The 7,597-nt window shown below is 41.5% G+C and overlaps 1 protein-coding gene across 1 annotated transcript in view; it reads left to right on the top strand.

The window, feature by feature from the left end:
* Positions 1-7,597, top strand: part of CDK13 (cyclin dependent kinase 13) — a 105,223-nt gene that overhangs the window by 64,052 nt on the left and 33,574 nt on the right.

The following is a 7,597-nucleotide window of genomic DNA, read 5'->3' as shown; positions in this document are numbered from 1 at the left end:
CCACCCCACCCCCCATCATCCTTGATATTGCACAAAGAAAAACCACAGTGAGTGCTGGACAGCCCTACCTACAGCTACCCATCTATTTTCATTCTTTGTTCCCTGCCTACTGTTCAGGAGCTCTCCTTATGAATGCCTATTTAAAAAATAAGTGACCTTATGGCTTCATATAGGAATCATAGAAATGATTCAATAGGAGGAAAGATGGTCTTCATACTCTCCTTGCTTTGTGGAGATTTGAATAAGCATCTCCAATTTAGGATGTCGTCATCATTTCTTCCCTTCAGACTCTTGCATGGTTTGTGTCTTTTGATGTAAAGTAGAGGTGCTCAGCCCCTTGCCCACGGACTAGATTTGGACCATGGAGCTTTGTCATCTGGCCCAGGAGGCTTCCCCCACAGGCCCCAAAATTTGGTGGTAGGGGAGTAGTGGCTGCTAATTTCTACTCCTCTGCTACCAAATTTCCAGACCTGTTAGATTGGGTGCACAGGAGAAATTGGAGCCCTATCCTAGTGTACAGTGCCAGGTGGAGGTGGGTGGCATAGGGCCCTGCCTGGCCTGCAGATGGGCCCTGTCACTTTTGCACCCCATGGGGCTTAAACGTTTAAATTGAGCACCACTGATGTAAAGAATACATGCTTCTTCATTGCTTTTCATCCAGCCCACAGGAAGCATTTAAGATGCACAATGCAACTAAATCATGAGCCTGGGTCATTATCAGTTGTTGTCTTCTGCAGTTAAATCATAACATCTGATGTATATTCTCACAAATGTTGTTATTCCCCTGTAAGAGTACAATGCTAGATGAGACTCTTTGTGGCTTCCTAGTTGCTAAAGCAGTTCTGTCAAACAGACTTCTCACAGATGTCTGTGCAACTATTTGCTAGGCTGTCAGGCTAGCAATCCTAAGGTCACTGTCATTTCCTGCACTGAGACCTCAGACCAGTCCTCCTGATGGTCTTGGGTGATGGCTAGGTCAGTGCCATGGAAAGGCACTGCTTCTCATGTATGTTGATGATCCTGATACAGATTGGGACATGACTCACAGGAGAAACTTATTTCTCAAAGTAGAGAGGATTCTCAATATAAGCAACCTCTAATGTAACTTAGACCCAGCCTGGTCTGGGTACCCAAGGTTTTTTGAACACTTGCTGCAGTTAAAACATTCTTGACCTTTATTTAACTCAGTAATGTGTACCAGCAATACCAGTATGTTGCAATAGAGCATTTCTTGACCAATGGTACTCATATTTCTCAAGGATCTAATGCACGCTTGCAGGTACATCTTGTACATGCTCAAAATGATCTCTGGCCATCACTTCAACCATGGTTAATGGTGACCTTCAGACATACTTGGTAATACACCTTCTATAACAACACGTAAATACTGAGACATCAGAGGCCATTTTGTTCCATAGGTTGATGGATCCTTTGTTGATTTGGTTTAAAGGAAACTCCTAATTTGTCAGTCTTTTCTCCAATGCTGCATTCTACACAAGGGAAAATGTTGAAGCACGCTGCATTCACTAAAAATTATCCTATTGTGTTTGTTGCTATAAGCAGCTGCCCCAAAGGCCAGGCTGAGTGATTGATTGTAAAATAATTTTTAAAAAATTGTATGTCATATTACCAGCTCGCTAGCAACCAACCAAAATTTAAAGCACCAGACTCCAAGCAGCATTCTAATATCTGAAGTCTGCAAGGTCACTATATGAAGCAACTCACTTCTGTTTGTCAGACTCTATGTACTGGTCCTTAACTGCTATATCATTTGCCATGTTTGGGAGAGTAGTCTTAATTTTTTTTTTTACTGATGTGGCTGATTCTCATAACCATGTTCTAAGAAGTCATTTCTTGCAACCCACCTACAGTAGCATCCACAGCAACCCATATGCAAAGAAAGAAGCTAGTTGTGGTTCTTCAGAATGTTGTAATCTGTCAGTCCCATTACCTGCTGACCTGCCATTCACTCCTGCTTTTTGGAGTCTTCAGCTGCTGTCTCTGGACTGAGAGAGAACTGATTGAGAGTCATGGCTGCTTCCTTTCATGTGCTTGTGTGGGAGCACAAGGAGATACAGGTCCATGTATGGCCCTAACAGACACTGTAGTTTAACAAATTCCAAGTTCATGATGCGCACACACATTTATAGCAGGTTCTGTGCTGCCTGCATCTTAGAGCCATGGTTACTGAGCACTTTACACATTTTATTTTTGACTATGTTACCGTGTCAGATTGGTGGTAATGCTAATTCTTTTACTATTTCTTGTTATTAAGACGAGAATACACTGTTTTAAGGTGAATTATAATTTTTACATATATTTTTTCTCTTTGTGTCAAGTGGGAGGAGCTTACTTTCTATTTAAGGTACCCTATGTCTCATACACAGGGCTCATCACTATTTGACTTTAAGTGAGATGCCATTAGAGAACTAGAACACTTGGAATACAGCAAACCTCTTAATATCCTGACAGAGCGATATAAACAGTAGGATCATTTATATAATAAAATGTTTTAAATGTTGTTTTAAGACTAAAATCAAACATTCAAAATTATGTAATTCCAGCTTGTCTGTGTACTTTTCAGTTGTCTCATTGTGCATATTCTTTATATTCTCTTTAAAGACATGATCCTGTGTGTTGCTAGTTTAAAGTGCCTGGCTTGCTGGTTTCATGGTCTTAACGTTTTTTTTTTACATGTGAATATACAGGGTTATTTTCTTTTTCTTTGAAAACAAAAGGATGCAGCTGTATATAATTATTTTGGACATCGTTTAAACAGTACAAAACAAGTGAGCTGAAGACTGCTTTAATTGACAGAAAGAATAAACTGATTCTGTATGAACCAGCCATTAGCAGGCGATTCACACCATGCTTATCTGTAAGAATAATTTATAGGCAGTACAGTTAAGCCAGTACATTTAGCATATTTTTCTGGAAGGCTATAAGTATAATAGGCGAGTCTCATGTCTGTTTCTACCTCTCAGAAACACAGAGACCTTAATCAATAGGAAGGATCATGAAGGGTTCAGAATTATTAACAGCAATTAGCAGTCTGTATAGAATTCAGGGGTGAGGTCACATTTCCCTCTGGTGGTAGGATGTCATAGGGAGAAGAAACATTTTACATATTTCTTGAGGGATGAATGTAATGAAGGAGAATGACACTTTAAAAAAAAAACAAAAAAAACCTTTATAGACAAATGAGATAGAATGAGTACATATGCTTAAGGTTGTGGCTACTTGTGTCTACATCTTAAGTGGGAAAAACTTAGTTTTTTAATACAGGTTATCTGTTAGGAAGAGTTACTCTGCTTCTATCAGCAGATGAAGCCTTTTCCATACATGTGAAGATACTTCAAGTACCAGAGTCTGTCCATCTCTGAGAGCCTCCATGTTGTGCGTAGACTCATAGAGAAGTAAGCCTGGAAGGGACCTTTGGATATAGTTTCTGCAGCCGAATTGGTCTGAAGACAAAACTTGGTGTCACAACCTCTGTTAACTGCAATAGAAATGGATGTCTTTGTGCAAGGTCCTGGTGAGCAACATTACCGCCAAGTCATATATTTCCATTGGCCTTTTGGTTTCTCCTTTCAGTTTGCTTGAGGACAGCTCAGCTCACTGACAGATTAGGGTATGGACAAACACATTTGAAGTATCTTCAAAAGGGAAGTGGGAGCTGCTACTCGGGACTGTGCAGCAGCTGGTCCATTGTAATTGCCTGTAGCAATAGAAGTGCACTAAAAGGCCCCAACTTGGACCTTGGATGAAGCAGGGTTAAAGTTGGAGTGGTTCTGTAATACTCTTAGGGCTACAGGCTCCTGGAAATGTAACTGTTACAATGTAAAAACTGCAATGCTGTTCCAGCAGCAGCTCCCCTTCCCCTCTGAAACTGCTCAAAGTGTCTTGTTCGTACCCCATGACAAACTAAGAGGGTACTTGAAAAGTTTCGTTTTTTCCTTCCATTTCCTCTCATTTTCCTTCCATTTTTCCTTGGAAGTTATGGGTTTTTCTCCCTTTTGAGGATGTCTGAGACATTCCTGCAACAAGCAAGAAAACAAATAAACAACACCCCCCCTCCCCCCCCGCATCCAAGCTAAAACAAGAAACTGTTTAATGTGTGTAAATCTGTTTTTCATATGCTTAATTACATAAACCATTCTCTGCTTAGCCACAGGAAAATAGAGATCTTAAATGTCTAAAAGGCATTTTATCAGACCCCGCTGTAAATCTTAGCTTCTTTTAGTTCCCCCTGTCATCTAAATGCCTTCTACCTTCATCTACAGCAGCCACCCCTAACTATCAAACTAGTTTTTCTGTGGGTATCTTCTTTCTCTCAGTTTTTGGACTTCATAAGACCACAGAGATGTGAGAACTTGGAGAATACAGAGAATCTTTAACAATTAAGAACTGTTGTATAAATGATTAACAAGCCAACTGCTTTTGTATGTACCTAATCTCAATTTTTGCAGAACACTGCAGAAGTTTGATGTGGCCTGTTTTAACTTGCTTTCATTAATTTCCTCTACTGAAAAATATAATTTGTTACCTGACTTATCTTCCATTGTCATGAAGTATAAATTACCGATAGGCAGTACCTTTCATAACAGCCTAAATGTAATATCTTAAATGTAATGCTTAAATCTTCTTACATATGTGATTGAGTGAAAAAGTGATGAGATATGACTAGTTTGAAGAATCCTTCAGCCATTTAAAAAAAAAAAAAAGGGTGCTCATGCCAACCTTTGGTTCGTGTATCCTTTAGTCTTCATTTTGAGAGAGGTTGGGGTTCTTTGTTTCTGTTATGGTCTGCTTGAGTGAAAAAACAGCACCCTTAGGATTTTAACTCAATAAAGGTTCATTTGTTTTCAAAAGAACCATTCTGACATTTGGTTGGGTAATGTAAAACCAGTAAGCATGCAATCTTGGCAGTTAAATCATTTACATTGCAGAAGGAACTGTCGGTCAATATTAGTTTGTCAGCACTAACATCTCATAAGAAAGCAGATCAGGGTTTGGGAAAATTTGATAAGGAAGCACATCTAATGAACATAACACGCCTTGGTTTTTGTAATCCTGTTTCTAAAGAAAGACTATTCTGAAGCATGTTGACTTCATAGTACTGGCAGATTTCCTGCATGCTACCTCCTTGGTTAAGGTAGTTAGCAACTTCACTCCTGAAAGTAATTTTTTTTTTTAACCTTGATTATGATTTTACTCTCAGAACAAAGTACCTGTGAACTTTGTAAGACTGGTTAGTTATTTTCTTCCACTATCAAGAAGTAGTTCATATAGTTTTTTTGAAATCCTGTGATTTAGAAAGATGCCCTGACAGCAGTCATGAAATCATCAGAGAATATATCACTGCAGAGTGTCTGTCTGTCTGTCTGTCTGTCTGTCTGTCTGTCTGTCTGTCTGTCTGTCTGTCTGTCTGTCTGTCTGTCTGTGAACTATACACAGTCTCGGTGGGGGGGTTAGGGGGAGGTCCATTGGGAATGGCAGAACTTGGTGAATCCACTGTGTTTGGAGAGTCAGTAGAAAAAGGATTTTTTCCAATGTTCCTGTTTCCCACAGCCCTTATACAGGAGTGGAATAGTGTTCAAGCAGATCTGAATCTAGTCAGATGTATCAAGAATGTGTCTTCCTATTTGCTTTATTTTGCAGAGGATTCTTGATAAATTGGGTGCTAGTTTTAGTTATGGAAAGTGCTTCCTCTCCATTGGTAGACAAAGTACTCTGGAACAAAGAGGAACATTTTTTTGTCAGACCAAGATTAATTCTACTGTAACTTGCCTTTCACATTTTTACTGGCCAGATTGGTGATGGTGGTGGTGAGCTGCTGCTGCTGCTGTTGTTTGGATTTAGATTTATATTCCACTGTATGTAGAAAGGTTCAGGGCAGCTTATTGTCTTCCTATGAGAGAGAGCACCTTAGGACTGCCCATGTCACAAATTTAATGGTCCCTAATCCCCATTGGTGAACCTCCTATTGTATTCCTGTGGGTGAACTCATGTAAAGGTTTAAAGTTTAAAGACAATCACTTTCTACTAGGAAAACTTAAATCTCGTACGGATCTACTCATGTTAATGTTGCACAGATATTCCCTTCTATATGATCTTGCCTGCAGTGCAGCTTTTTGCTAAGAGTTACTGTCCTTTGCCTACAGTTTGAGACCAAACCACATACAGTTCCAAAAGTCTCTAGTGACATGGTAGCCCTCACATCTCTTACAAAATTATCTTCACACAACAGCTGAGATACCAAGAATCAATCATAAAGAAGTAGGGCTGGAAGGGACCTCCAGAGGTCTAGTCCGATCCCAAGACTGAGGCAGGATTGTCCCTATCCAAACCATACCATACAAACCATAATCTAAACTCTGCCCAAGACTACCATTACCCCTGACAACACAACCCGAACCCCTTTACCTACCACAGGTAAAGCAGGGGAGCCATGGAAGCCAGTGTCCTCCTTCTATGTACTGCTGTCAATATGCGCTCAAGGGATCCTGGGTAAAGGGCTACACCCTGCTATAGGGCCAGACAAACCCCCCACACACACACTTTGTACCAATCTGACCATGGAGTAATTTCCTTCCTTAATTTCTGACCCCAAATAAGGCAATAGGTCTGACCCTGAATGGGCAAGACCCCCTAGCCAGGAACTTCCAGCTTTGCTTCCAGCAAGAGCATTGACAACCTCAGTCAAAGTCCCTAGCCTTGGCTGTAGCCAACACCCAGTGCCTGTGAGCAAAGTTTAAAAACGCCTTGACAGGTGTAGCAGAAAGGATGAGAGGGGGCAGAGGCAACCAGCGAAATCCATAAGCATGGGAAATACCCATAGTAGAAAACAGGCGTAAACAGTAGAAACAGGGATGCCTAGATCATCCCTGACCAGCAGCTGTCCAACTTCTTGAACACCTCCAGTGCTAGATAGTCCACAACTTCCCTAGGCAGTCTGTTCCACTGCCTCACTGTTCTAATGATGAAGTTTTTTCTGATATCCAGTCTAAACTTACTTTGCTGCAACTTTCATAGATTTCATAGACATTAGGGCTGGAAGGGACCTTGGAAGATCATCGAGTCCAGCCCCCTGCCCAAAGGGCAGGAAGTCAGCTGGGGTCATAGGATCCCAGCAAGATAAGCATCCAGTTTGCTCTTGAAGGTGTTCAATGTAGGCGCTTGAACCACCTCCGGTGGCAGGCTGTTCCAGACCTTGGGGGCTCGGACAGTAAAGAAATTCTTCCTTATGTCCAGCCTGAAACGGGCTTGTAGTAGTTTATGACCATTCAACCTAGTTGTCATCCCTTGGGGCGCTCTGGTGAACAAACGTTCCCCCAGATACTGGTGGTCACCCCTGATAAACTTATAGGTGGCCATCAGATCACCCCTGAGCCTGCGCTTTTCCAGGCTAAAGAGCCCCAGGGCTCTCAGCCTGTCATCGTAGGGTCTGCTTCCCTGACCTCTGATCATGCGCGTGGCTCTTCTCTGCACTCTCTCAAGCTTCTCCACATCCTTTTTGAATTGTGGAGCCCAAAACTGGACACAGTACTCCAGCTCCGGCCTCACTAAGGCCGAGTACAGGGGGAGAATGACGTCC

The sequence above is a fragment of the Alligator sinensis genome, unplaced genomic scaffold (genome assembly GCF_000455745.1).
Source record: "Alligator sinensis unplaced genomic scaffold, ASM45574v1 scaffold254_1, whole genome shotgun sequence".
NCBI lineage: Eukaryota > Metazoa > Chordata > Crocodylia > Alligatoridae > Alligator > Alligator sinensis.
This window is presented reverse-complemented; position numbering and strand designations above follow the sequence as displayed.